This window comes from Myotis brandtii, unplaced genomic scaffold (assembly GCF_000412655.1).
Source record: "Myotis brandtii unplaced genomic scaffold, ASM41265v1 scaffold216, whole genome shotgun sequence".
Lineage (NCBI taxonomy): Eukaryota > Metazoa > Chordata > Mammalia > Chiroptera > Vespertilionidae > Myotis > Myotis brandtii.
In genome coordinates this window covers 408,179-422,764 of record NW_005358092.1, presented here as the reverse complement: position 1 = coordinate 422,764, position 14,586 = coordinate 408,179, and the positions used below count along the sequence as shown (strand labels likewise).

Genomic DNA, 14,586 nt, shown 5'->3' with positions numbered 1-14,586 from the left:
GGGAGTGGGGCGCTGGGGTGCCGGTCCCCCCCTTCCTCGGCGCCCGCGTCTGCCCTGCCAGCCAGGTTTGGGGAGGAAGTGGTACCAGGGATCCAAACCCACACCGAATCCTGAGTGCTGCCGCCTGTGTTCTACTTTGGTGGCTCATGGGGAAAAGGAGCCTCTATGCCATGGGCTGTATACTTTTCAAGGGTTTCGGTGCTAGATTTTAAAAAAAGAAATGCGTTATGAAATGTCAGCTTAAATCATTTTTTGGGGGGGGTGGGGGTGTCGATTTATTATGGTAAACTTCTGGGGATTTCCTCACCTGCTTCTGGAGTGACATCCACTGGAAGGGAAGCTGTGATCCTTTCCTCTACCAGTCTGTGATTGATTGATTGTCAGATTTGGATTTTATTTTGGGGAAAGAGAGCAGCAGGTCCATCCAGTCTGAAGAGTTCCTGGTAGTAATCATCGGAAACAGAAATGTAGCAATTGCTGTGTGGATACCATTAGTGTGAGTTTGACATAGAACAATGGGGGTTTGGTGCAGGGTGGGTGGTGGGGAAAAAGGCAGGCACAAACAGGGGTTATCTTGTTCGGCCGGCTCCCCCCAAATTTAGCAGCTAGCAATGAACTTTAAATCGTCGCTTTGCTTTAAATATTCTCCCCTATTAATAACTTAATTAAGTCTATGACTGGTATTGCTCCCTGTTTAGTTTCTTAAACAGGCAAGTGAAGTGTTCGTTTTTCCTTTGTCAGTAGTAGATGAATGTCTTGTAATATTGACAAAAGAGAAGGCAATTCTTAGTTGAGGAGAAAATGTATTTAAAGCCTTGTTTTCCTCTTGTAAAAACGGATGTTGTCTCTGTTGCCTTTGATATTATAGACAATTGCTGGAAAGATAATGTCAAAGCTTATTATATAATCTTTAGATTTTATTATAAACAAAGTAGCTTTACTTGACCATCTCTGTTAGTTTGCTAAGCTGCTGTTTAACAATGAAAATAATTGCTTTTTTTTTCCAACTTAGGTAAGGGGGGTATGTTTAGAACTATGTAAGTACTAAAAAATGAAACATTTCATAAAGCTGAAGTAAGTTACCTAGGGGGTGTGGAAGGGAAGCCATATTTATAACTACTTTAGTATTCTGGATATTGGAAAAGGAAGTGTATATTTATTCAACATTTTTTTTCTTAGATTTATTGATATATATTTCTAAAAAACTTAAAATGTATTCTAAGAGTCATAGAGTAATTCTAATTTTGGGATGTGCATTTCAGTGTTTATATGCAACAGTAACGCAGTGCAAAAGATAGGAATTTGAAAACTTGAGGCTCTGGATACTGTATGTATTGAAAAGTACTTTTTAGCAGAATGAATAGTCTGGTGACATTTGAGAAATCAGTGTCTGGAGAGAATGTTGACTGTTTAATTATATTTCTTGTTGAAGTATTACTTTGTAATAACACATATATTTAAAAAATGATCCTTGTTAACTTCCCATACACTATTTTTCAAAAACCTTAAACCATCTTGCCATCCCCAATATAATAATTTTTTTAGTATATTCATAAAACCCCTAATCCCATGAGATTGAACACTGTTGTACATTTGACCAGTCTGTCATTTGTTTTATAAAATTCTGGTGACTTTAAATTATTTTTAACCTCTCTGAGAGAAGCCAGTTCTGTTTTTATAAATTACCGATTTAAGCTAATAAAATCTGCAAATTTAATTAACTTTGCTTTTATGTGTTATTTAAAAACTATAATATCATATATTATCAAAAGGTACTCTAAACCACATTTTATATCTTATGGTCAGGTTTTAATTTAGGCTGAAAGTAATTTTAGAAGCATTGTACAATTTAAAAATAGCTGAATGTATTGTATATGAACATTTCTTAGTAATTTGTGATAGTTGAAAAGTAATTGCATTTTGGGAAAAGATAACTTTTTTATTTATATTCTTTGGGGTTGTTTTCCAGCAGCCTTTAATGATTTTGTTTATAGGATGAACTTTAAAAAAAATGGATCAAATGTCAAAGAGTTTTAAAATTACTTAAAGCAGTGTTTGTTTTCTAGAGGGAATACTTTTTGGTTTAGCTTCTTTTTTATAACCTCAATGGTAAAATACTGCATTGTATTTATGAGGTTCTTTTGATCTTATGTCAGTGAAATGTAATTTAAGTCCTGGTAAAATAAAATTTGTAGTTTGTAGTTAAATCTTTTATAGAAAGTTGATGATCAAATAATTTTTCTAGTGTTGATTTACATTCAAATTAAATTATATATTCTGTAACTGAAATTTCAGAGTATTCTCAGAACCCAGACAGTAGCATCTTCAAAAAGAGTCTTGAGATTTAAAATAAAATGAAATGTTTTGTTTATATAAATTTGGCTATTGAAATGAATGTATTTAAATTTTGTATCCTTACAGTTGTCTAGAGAGCATCATAGAACATGAATTATTAGAAAAAAATTAGGAAATACACAGCTTGAAAGGTCATTTCTTTGAGTTAAAGAATTAGTAATACTATACTGCTAGTATACTGCACTTAGATAAACTCAGCATTTTAGGAATGTGGTGCAGAGAGAAATACTTTATTTGAAGCATGATTACGTAAATACATGGAAAAAGGACTTTTTATAATTGTGTTGATTTCAAATTCTAATAGAGTTAAAAAATAAGTGCACAATAAATCTTGGAAATAATTTGCTCTTACTATCATTATAAATGAGATAGTGTCCTTTGTGTCTGAACATCAAAAGGGTACTTTAGTGAGAAGCAGGAGGATTAATTTTCTGAGTCAATTTTACTTTTTCTTTGCAGAATTTAGGCAATTAAACTTATTTTGTTCCAAAGAATGGAAAACTGTGAGAAGGCAAAAAACAATGTGTGTTTTTAAATTCTGAACTCTGTACATTTTTAGAATTTAAAAGTCAATTTGGAATAAGAGTTTGATTTCCAAAAAAGAAAAGCAAAAGGAGCTTTCTTCTTCTTCGTTTTTTAATCCTCACCCAAGGATATGTTTGTTGGTTTTGAGAGCCAGAGAAAGGGAGAGAGACAGAGAAACATGGATGTGAGAGTAACATCAATGGTTGCCTCCTGTATGCACCTCAACCGGAATTCAAACCTGAAACGTGGGTATGTGCTATGACCAGGAATTGAACCCACACCTTTTTGGTGTACAGAGGATGCTCCAATCAACTGAGCCATCTGGCTGGAGCAAAAGGAGTTCTCTTTTTTAAAAAATATATTTTTATTGATTTTGGAGAGGAAGGGAGAGGGAAAGAGAGATAGAAACATCAACGATGAGAGAGAATCACTGCTTGGCTGCCTCCTGCATGCCCCACATTGGGGATTGAGCCTGCAACCCGGGCATGTGACCTGACGGGGAATTGAACCATGACCTCCTGGTTCATAGATATATTGAAGATCAGCCACTGAGCCATGCCGGCCGGGCCAAAAGGAGTTTTCTTGAATAGGGTTCTTAGACTTCTTTAACCTATGTTCTAAAGAACAGATAATATATAATTGGGTGCATATGTGTGTATATGGGTGTGTTTGTGTTAAACATATAGAAAACTTTTATAGAAAACCAAGAGATTAGTAGGCAGTGATAATGACGATAATAGCTAAGTTATTGTGTAAGTACCAGGTCCTGTGCAGAGTCCTTTAAGGTCATCCTCTATTAATCTTCACAAGTACCATATCAAGTCGGTTTTGTTTTTCTCTAACAGTTTTGCAGGTGAGGGAACTGAGGCTTAGGAAAGTTAAGCCAATTTGTCCAAGGTTACATGACTACTTAAGTTTCAGAGCTGGAATTAGAGGATTACAAGCAGCTCTCTTATTATAAAGCCCATGCTCTTAACCATTATGCTTCATATAATTGATAAATTGAAATAAATATAAACATAGACATCAAGATTTGGTTTTTAGTGGGTCATTCTGAAAATATGAATGCTTTATCCCAGGACTAATCTTTTCAGTTAACTGGTGTACTTGTTTTAGTAGATTTCTGAAAAGGCTGTTTTTTTTTTTAAAGTATGTATGTAGATATGTGTGTGTGCATCATAGCACACACGTATATGTGTGTGTCTACCAGACCCTTATAAAGCATGTTAAGATATGAAAGTTCTTCATCTGGTAAAAAGAACTCAAAATTGGAAAGACTGGAGACCTGAGTTTGAGTTTACACTCTGCCTCTTGTTACCAATATGACCGTGGGCAAGTCATTTGCTCCTGTAGACCTTGGTTTCTTGTACGATTAGGGGGTTTCAGTTGATAATTTTTAGGATCTTTTCTAGTATTATGATTTAAGGAACTAAAAATTATGAATATAAAATGTAATACTTATTCATGATTATGTAAAAACTGCTAAAAAATTTTACGTTAGATCATGGTTTACTTCCATATTTCTTAGCCTCAGGCTTTAATGTGGGTTCTCATCAACTCCTAGAAAGAAGTTAGGAAGTTCACAAAGACTTAACAGCTACTTTATCTAACATGTCTTATACTAACTTAGCATTTCTTCATATTTATCTCTTAAGATGTTGGGAGTTATGGGCTAGTCCCTGTTCCCACTCTGTGAACCATTCATTTGGTGGCTAGCACAGGGATTCTTCTGATTCAATCTGCATTGGAGCTTTTATTCAGTTTTATTTTAGTTCCTTAACTATGAACTTGGTTGGAATCCTTTATTTCTCCCAAAGGAATTTAATAGTTTTTCTTTGAATACTGTTGATACCTGTTTATAAATTCAGTTTAATTGAAATATTTCTTTAAATGTCAGAGTGCCAAATACAACATGTAATAATCCCCATCACTGGGGATTTTGTATGCCCAATAAGGAGTATTCCTTATAACCTTTAAAAAGCATGATGAAAAGGGAAAAGCAGAGTATTTAACTTGTACTTCTTATCTACTGCGAGTTGAATTTATCTGCCTTAGGTATCAGTGCATTCAGATCCACTGTTTAGGCCTGTGGTCGCCAACCTTTCGGACCTCACGGACCACTAGTGGTCCATGGACCACCAGTTGGCGGCTGCTGGTTTAGGCCACTTAGAGATTTCATGCTTATAGCCCATTTTCTTGTAAGACCGGCAAATTACCCTTTTTCCCAACATTTGAAGAAATCCATTCTATGTGCCAAGCACTGTCCAAGGTATTGGGACCGGAAAGATGAATAAAATATTTCATTATTTGAGGAGAGATCTATGGGGGAAACAAACATATAAATAAACTGTACCAATTTAATAGGCACTATAATTATTAATACAAAGTGCTGTTGGAACATAGAGATAGAAGCTCCCAACTGCTTAAGGTTTTCAGGAAAAGCCTCCCAAAGATATCAACATTTTGTTTGACCCTTAGAAGATGAGAGGATCTCATCAGAAAGGGTATTTCAAGAGGAATGGGACAATGAGGGTTGCTTTCTGTTATGCCCTTATAGACCCCAACATTTTGTGAGATTAAATTTTTTTTATTCCTACACCTTTCCTCCCTATTCCTTTTTGTTGCTAGCATTTTTTGATCTGCTGCATGTGTAGTACATGCACTACAAATGTTCCATTGTACCCAATGGACATGACAAAGTTTCTGTTATTTAATAACAGGGATAAATTTATCAGCATGCACTGAACACCTTTAATTGTCTGTGTGGCAGTTTTCCATCACAAGAATGTTGGAAATCAGAATACAAGGAGATTCTGAAATCCAAGTGTCTGATTTAAGACTCTCATATGTAAAACTGCCATGGCAGAACTCCATTTTGATTACAGCTCTGGATAGCAGATGACACTTCTTTGGCCTCACCTACATGAGGAGTAGGTAGCCAGTCTCTTTTATGCTGCTGAGATGGTGGTGGCAACAGATTGGAGGGGCAGAATTCTCTTGGTGGGACTTTGATGTGTGAAGAGATGGAAAGTAGGGAAATGGCTTCTGGCATGCTGGATTTCAGCAAGAAAAACAGAAATAATAACAAATTATTATAACCCCGGAACCGCTGCAAACCTCGGAGGGAAAGCTGCCTTCCAACTGATGCCAGACACTCCCGCTTCTCCCGTTTGGGTCCGAGTCCCCAGCGATTCGCCCGTATCTGGAGCTCAGAGTCTGAGACTCCCCCCTGACCGAAAACGACAACCGCGCTCTCAGCCACCAGCCCGCTTTGCGCGCGCACCTCCGCACCTGAGTTTTTTCCACACTGCGCCTCCTCTGAGCCTCGGTGTGCTGTTATTTTTCCTTCTAGTTGAAGAGTCTCTCCTCAGCCAGCCTTCCTGTGGTTCTGGGTGATGTCCGTTCCGTCTTTTAGTTGTATTTTTGAAGTGGTTGTTTGCGGCAGCAGTCTCCGGTGTTTACCTATGCCGCCATCTTGGTCTCCCCTCTTGTAATGTTTGTCCCAATGTGTGTGTGGTTTAGTCTGGATCCAAGTGTGGGCTATTATAAATTATTATAGGCCATGTGCAAACAACTACTTTTTAAAAAATTATTTCTTGGAAAAATGTGTTCAGAATAATGATTTACAAACATTTGAAATGGGATCCATATGTAAGTTGGGAACTGTATATGCCAATTAGTGTTGATAAATGTATATTATGCCCCATAGCTGGTGTCATTTTTCTTACAGTGCCTTTTATTGTTGAATTCAATCCTCATTGTCTTATTATTCCTTTTCTGGGAGTAGCTGCTGCTGGGGAATGAAAGTCCTACTGTCCTTTCCTCCTTCAGAACAATTTGTAAATCCTTTCATTCACACCAGCTTAGGTAGGCCTTGGTCATCTCTTTGTTACTGATTTTTCCTTTTAGAGATCTCTTGTCACCTCAAGGCATTTCTTGATGTTGTCACTAAAAAAGTGACTTTCACCTGTTATTTTGATCTTGAGACTTGAAGGCCCTTGTGTATAGTGATTCTTAGTATTCTTTAGTATGGTTATTGTCAAAGTCACAAAATCAGTTCCTGCTATAGCAAGCTGCCTTCAGTAATGGAATTATGTCATGTCCGTCAGATGTGTTATGGCAGAGAGAATGTTGTGAACCACTTTTTAAAAATTGAGATACATTATATACCATAAAATTCGCCCTTTTCAAGTGTGCATATATAAACAAGGCTGTGCAATTATCACCGCTATCTAATTCTAGACTTTAAAAAAAAAAATTGGAAGATGTTTAATAACAAAAGGTGCCTAGAAGTCTATGGGGAAAGGTCTCAAAAAACATTATGATAGAATCATATACATAATAGACAGTCCATAAATTCCAATGAAATTAACAAAGGAGTGAACTATGTTTTCATTATGATTTCTGAAATTTTGGGAGATACTAATTCTCCCGGAAAAGAAACCTTATGCCCATCAGCAGTCACTCCACATTGCCCCTCTTCCAGCTCCTGGCAACCATTAATCTATTTTCTATCTATGGATTTGTCTGTTCTGGACATTTCATTTAAATGGAATCATATAATATGTATGTGGTCTTTTATGCCTTTTACTTAACATGTTTTCAGGGACCATTTATGTTGTGCATGTATCAGCATTTCATTCTTTTTTATGGTTGAATAATACTGCATTGTATGGATATACCTCATTTTTTAAATCCATTCATCAACTGGTGGACATTTGAATTGTTTTTTATTTGAAGTTCACATCCTGTAATGTAACAAAAACATATGAATAGAAACAAAAGCAAATTAAACATTATCACATTTGTTGACACCACTATCTAGTTCTTCCTATCAACTTTACAATTGAAACAATAGAAAGCAGGTGACAATTTAGGGGTTGGGAAAGAGATAAAACTAAAAACATTTCTACCATGTTTATTCTGTATTTTGTAGAGCTGTGCTCACAGACAGCTTCTTTTGCCATACTTCTCCACTGTGTGGGAATTCTGTTGTATATAAAGTTGAACCTGCTCAAAAGCTGAGAGAGACTAGAAATATAGGGTCTGTATCCTGGTGCATTGTCATACAATTCAAACAATGGTGTGGCTACCAGCTTGTAATTTTTAGGTACTGCAGACAAGGCTTTTTCTTGAAGTTGAACCAAAAACAACTTATGTTCCTTTGGTTTTATATTATGTGCAGGAATATATGGATAGTCAGGAGGTTCAAAATTTGGTCTCCACCAGTTACCAATGCAGTCATCAATGACCCAGTCTTGTAGGACTCCATCCTGATGACGGAGTATCTCTGTCATTAAGCATTTTAGTCCTTCATCTTCATCTTCCTTTGGTAGCTTGAAGAAAGTTGTTCCCAATGTAACAGTAACATATGGTAGCCAGTGCTCATGTAGAATCAGAACCCCTTCTATAGTTCTGATCCAGTTTTATAAAATCCCTCCCTCATGGCTGCCACAGAGCTGCCCTTCTCATAGAGGGGCTCTTTTGTACCAAAAGTATAATTAGTAAGAGGGTACAGATTGATTGTATGCTCCATAGTGAGGGGCTTGGTCTGCTGGATGTACTTGTTGCTGAACTGGTAGAGGAGCCCCCCCACCCCCGCCCCGGGAACAGCTGGTCTGTGAACAATTGGGTGGCACCACAGACATGCTCTTGAGCACTGGTGGTGAGCAGAAAGGGGGAGTGGTGGGAGACTATCCTTATTATCTGTGTCCCACTCAGCAGCCTCCAATTTTCATGAACACGAACACTAGAGGAGCTGTTCATACTTTTTGGCTATCCTATATAATAAAAGTCTAATATGCAAATTAGCTGAATGGCAGAACAACCTGTCGCTATGATGCGCACTGACCACCAGGGGGCAGACACTCAATGCAGGAGCAGGCTCACAGCTGGCGAGCGCAGCAGCGGTGGCGGGAGCCTCTCCCGCCCTGCGGCAGTGCTAAGGATGACCGACTGCCAGCTTGGAGCAGGCCTAAGCCAACAGTTGGACATCCCCTGAGGGCTCCCAGACTGCGAGAGGGCACAGGCCTAGCTGAGGGACACGCCCCCCCCCAGTGTACAAATTTCGTGCACCGGGCCTCTAGTCATAAATAATGCTGCTGTGAACCTTCATGTACTAGTTGAACCTTCATGTGTTATGTGGACAGGTTTTAATTTCTCTTGGGTATATATCCAGGTATGGAATTATGGTACTTCTTTGTTTAGCTTTTTGAGAAATTACCAAAAGTTTTCAAAGCGGCTGGAGAACCACTTTTGAGTGCCTTTACCTTGACTTTGTTTTAGGATCAAGATCTTTGTTCTTTGTCTGTAAGACCCAACTAGCCTTCCTATTGCTAGGACAGTGTTTACACTTTATATTATTTCAGTGATTCTGAAATACAAAATAATACAACTCCTCCTCCATCAAATCAGACCACCATTCTGACTACCTTGTGCTAGAAATTTTTTCCTCTCGCTTGAAATATGTTCTAACATTTAGTTTCAGAAATTCTAAATACTTTATGTTAACATACAACTTGGATAATTCCCTCTTCACTCATCACCCAGAAAACATAGTCCTTCATAGATGCATTATGTAACTACTTCAGTGTATATGTGGTTAATGTTTATATGTCCTTTGGGTCTTTCTGGTGAATGTTTATGGGTTAGATATTATAGATTTCCTCTAGGGCAGTAATTGTGTTCCCCTCAGTTTCTGGCACATTGCCAGATGTTGACAGGTATTTAATACTTTTTTATTTGTGGTATACCTGAAATTCATATTTGAAAGTCTTCCTTTTAAACTTGCTAAAATTAAAAACTTAAACATATTATGATAGAATAAAAAAGCAACACCATGTGAATTTACCCAGAAGAGCAAAGTCTGATGGGCTGGCTATATTGATACCAGGAACAGAATTGAACAAAACCAAAGCCAAAGGCAGAGATAAAGTTCGTTAATTGGCTGAAAAAAATATAAGGCTCGAAAAATTGAGCCACTACAAAGAAAGTATTTTTTGACGTATGCCTTGTAAATGAATCAGTTTAAATGTAAATCAAACCTATATTTCTAAACTTAAGGAAAATATAATTAGTTTCTGAACCACAGTTGGCATTTAATTTTGTTTAAATGCATAATTGTTTCATACTTGAATTTTACTTTTGTTATGTGAATAAAAAATTATTTAGGTTAACTACTACTAAAGATAATTCTGTTACTCATCTCTCTAGACAAGCTCATTAAGATCTATAACTTCATAATGGCCCATGAATTCTAGCAAATAATCATCCTAAGGAGAGGAATTCTTTACATCATGATGCAGAGCCTGCTCTGGGTGTTTTTTATACACCTGAGTTTGTTTATATGTTGTCTAGAAAACTAAAGAAATTAAAAAAAAACTCATCCTTGCCTGGCCGGTGCGGCTCAGTAGTAGAGCATCAACTTGTGAACCAGAAGGTCACAGTTCGATTCCCAGTCAGGGCATATGCTTGGTTTGCAGGCTCGATCCCCAGTGTGGGGTGTGCAGGAGGCAGCTGATCAGTGATTCTCTCTCATCATTGGTGTTTCTATCTCTCGCTCTCCCTTCCTCTGAAATCAATAAAAATATATTTGAAAACAAACAAAAATGCGTCCATCATTGGTATTATGGCTTATATTAAACAAGTATATTTTTGGGAAAGAGGAGGTCGATATTGAAAAAATATTTTTATAAGGCTTTTGTTTTAAGAAAGGCCAATAGAGCATGTGAAAATTTAAATTCATATAGAATAAATTAATTGGAGTTTTTTCGCTTTACAAAAGAATTTCTAAGTACAGGAGCTCTCCTGGCATATTTATGGTGTAACTCAGTTTGTAAAAAGTTCTGTTTATACACAGTTTCCAAGAAAATGTCAAGCACAAAGTAAGGCATATTTGTAATTTGTTTTCTAGCACTGACTTAACATTGAAGATACTTTTATTTTTTGATCCTCATCTGAGGATACATTCCCATTGATTTTAGAGAGAGAGGAAGGGGAAGAGAGAAAGAGAGAAAAACAGATCAGTGACCAGGATTGAATCTGCAACCTTTCATAGGGGATGATGCCTTAATCAACTGAGCCACCTGGCCAGGCAGAAGATGCTTTTAAATGTAAAATTAAATCATTTAAATATTGACATTTTATAGTTTCTTTTTAGGTGTAGTGTTTTTTGGGGGTGGGAGGGATAAATTTGTATATTTGTGATTCATTTGGTAGCCATTTACCAAATGTCTGTAATACACCAGGTTCTATGCCAGATATAGGTGATTCAGCAGTGAATAGCCTCATGGTGTAAGTCAGTGGTCGGCAAACTGCAGCTCGCGAGCCACATGCAGCTCTTTGGCCCCTTGAGTGTGGCTCTTCCACAAAATACCGACTTCTGTGTATGGGCCACAAAGTTTCAATCGCACTGTACATGTGCACCCGCACGTGGTATTTTGTGGAAGAGCCACACTCAAGGGGCCAAAGAGCCGCATGTGGCTCACGAGCCGCAGTTTGCTGACCACTGGTCTAAGTCATTAGGGAACTTAAGACTTTTGAAGGGCATAGGCATGTAAACAAATTATTACAATATAGTGGAATAGGACCATGATAGGGAAAATTATAGGTTGCTTATGGGGTACCTAATCTGCTCTTGGGGACTCAGGGATATTTCAGTTTTCTCTTTAAAGATAATTAGAAACTACCAAGTGAATGGTTATTAAATAAGGGTGAGTGGTGTTATAGCACAGTCTGGTTGAAAATGGAATGTGGTAGGGGTTGAATGATGTGTAGTAAACAAATGTTAAATTATTTATTTGATGTAGTTTTGGGAGCTCTTGTGTTTTAGGAGGGAGGCTAAGTTCTCTCCAGTACTCTCTGGAGTCACCACTGAATATTGTTTACAAATATATGAAGGAAAGATGGTATGGTGAGGGGATTGAAAGAATTTCAGTGTCAGATCTTAAAGAGGAATAAACGGGTAGGGTGAGAAGTATCTATGTATATAAAACCCTAATATGCAAATAGACTGAATGGCGGAACAGCTGAACAACCAGTTGCTATGATGTGTGCTGACCACCAGGGGGCGCGTGGAACATGGTGGGTGTTGGCAGCAGGTGGCAGAGTGTGGAACATGGCAGGATGGTGGAGCAGGTGAGCGGGGGCGCCAGACCAAGGTGGGGCGCCGGTCGCTGTCATCTGGGCGAGCCTCTGGTGATTACTGAAAATTCTTTGCTTCCGCGCTCCGTGGTCCTGCCTGGAGCTCGCACCTGCTGCTGGTGCTGGCCTTGCTTGCACCTGCTGCCAGCCCGGAGCCACCGCTTGCACCCACTGCCAGTGTCGGGCACCGGCTCCGATCACCCTTCAGGGCTTCTCCACCTCCCCCTGCTCCTGAGGGGTGATCGGGGCCAGCAGCCGCCTCTCGCACCCACTGCCGACAACAGCCCCGCTCGCACCCACTGCTGGCGCCGGCCCCGCTTGCATCTGCAGTCAGCTCTGGAGCCACTGCTTGCACCTGCTGCCAGCGCCTAGTGCCGGTCCCGATCACTTGGCGCCGTCAGTGGGTGTGAGCGGCGGCTGCCGGCCCCGATCGCCCCTGAGGGCTTCTACACCTCCTCCTGCTCCTGAGGGGCCATCGGGGCAGCAGCTGCTGCTCGCATCTGATGATGGCGCCGGCCCTGCTTGCGCCTGCTGCTAGCACTGGCCCAGTCGCTCTGTCAATGGGTGCGAGCAGGGCTGGTGCTGTCAGCATGTGGGAGTGGTGGCAGGATCGGGGCTGCCAGCAGAGAGGGGACTGGGGGCCGCGGCAGGAGGGGCTGGGCGGGGGCACGGAGGATGGGCCGAGACCTGACCTTGTGACCACCACAGCCTCGTGGCCCACAGTTCCTTTCAAGGTGCACGAATTCATGCACTGGGCCCCTAGTAAAAAATAAAATTCGAGAAGTAAGTGGGGTCTTGTAAATCATGCTTTCTGGACTTTGTACTTTATTCTGAAGATAGTGACAGTCATTTGTGGGATTTTATATAGATAGTAACAAGTTGATGTATTAACTTTAAAATATTGCTTGGCAATACAATTAGAATGGCTATAGGGAACTGGGGTTAGAAGAATGTAATAATAACCCAGGTGAGAGATGCTGGTGGCTTAAATTAGGGAAGTGACAGAGAGGATGATAGGACTTGTTGAATTATTGGATGTGAGAGAGGAAGAAGTGAAAAATGGCCTAGTTTCTGTTTTGAGAAGCAGAATGTTATGCGGACTGAAGGGTCCCAGGTTCAATTCCGGTCAAGGGCATGTACCTTGGTTGCAGGCACATCCCCAGTAGGGGGCGTGCAGGAAGCAGCTGATAGATGTTTCTCTCTCATCGATGTTTCTAACTCTCTATCCCTCTCCCTTCCTCTCTGTAAAAAATCAAAAAAAAAAAAAAAGAGAGAGAAGCAGGATGTTGCCATTCACATCAATAGTTAAAACAGGAAGAGGAGTACGTTTGAAGAGGAATATGATGAATTGTTTTGATATATTGAATTTTAGGTGCCAATTAAACACCTAAGAAGAAATATCCATTAGGCAGATATATGAATCTACTGTTCAAGAGAGAGATCTGGATAGAGACAGACTTGGGTGTTACCAAGTACTTGAGTGGTCTTGAAATTGCCTAGGGATAGTGTGTACAGTGAGAAGAGGACCTAGGACAGAATGTAGAAGAGGATATGTCTATCCATGAGGCTCAGAAATTGAGTGCTGAGGAGGAGAAAACTGAGGGTCCCCCATTGTGCAACAGGAATTGTGCTATACACAGCTTATTGGTTGTACACAGCAGAGTGGAGAAAAACTAGGACCTTATAGATAGAATCCTGTCTACTATGGAGAGAGTATTTCCAGAAAGAGTGGTAGGCAGTACCATATGCCACACAGAGGGCAAAGATATAATGGGGTGTCTGAATTAAGTAAAGTATTTAAACAAAAGAAAAATTCAGCTAAAGGTTTTTTTTGGACACCAGAGCTTATATTATAGCACATTTTGTAGATATTATCCAAAATGTTTTGGTACTTTAATGGTTAGCCTTATCATTTAGGGCCAAGTATTGAAAAACTTCTTTACTTCCATCCTTTGTTCCATATTGGCTCTATTACTGAAGCTCAGCCTGTAAATAACATTTATTTATTTCTTCATTCCATGCTATTAAAGACAGTTCTCTCTTTTTTAAAGAAAATACTTTTTTTTACTGGCTATAAAAATGACTAGAGGCCTGGTGCATGAAATTCAAACACTGGAGGGAGCGGGTCCCTCAGCCCGGCCTGTGCCCTCTTGCAGTCCGGGGCTCTTGCAGTTTGGGACCCCTCACTCCTTACTGCCTGCCTGCAGCGGAGGCGGAAGAGGTTACTGCCACCACCACTGCACTCGCCAGCCATGAGCCTGGCTTCTGGATGAGTGGCGCTCCCCCTGTGGGAGCACACTGACCACTAGGGGGCAGCTCCTGTGTTGAGCATCTGCCTCCTGGTGGTCAGTGTGCATCATAACAACTGGTCATTCCACCGTCGGTTAATTTGCATACTAGGGTTTTATTATATAGGACTAGAGGCCCGGTGCACAAAAATTTGTGCAATGGCAGGGGAGGGGGGTGGGCGGTGTCCCTCAGCCCCACTTGTGCCCTCTCACAGTCTGGGACCCCTCGGGAGATAACCACCTGCTGGCTTAGGCCTGCTCCCCGGGTGGCAGAGGG

General features: G+C 39.8%; 1 protein-coding gene and 1 pseudogene across 4 annotated transcripts in view; one reads left to right on the top strand and one right to left on the bottom strand.

Annotated features, from left to right (window-relative positions):
• The window catches only part of CDK8 (cyclin-dependent kinase 8), a 200,181-nt gene that overhangs the window by 18,157 nt on the left and 167,438 nt on the right, over positions 1–14,586 (top strand). The window lies entirely within an intron of this gene.
• Positions 7,643–8,528, bottom strand: LOC102251309 (annotated as a pseudogene).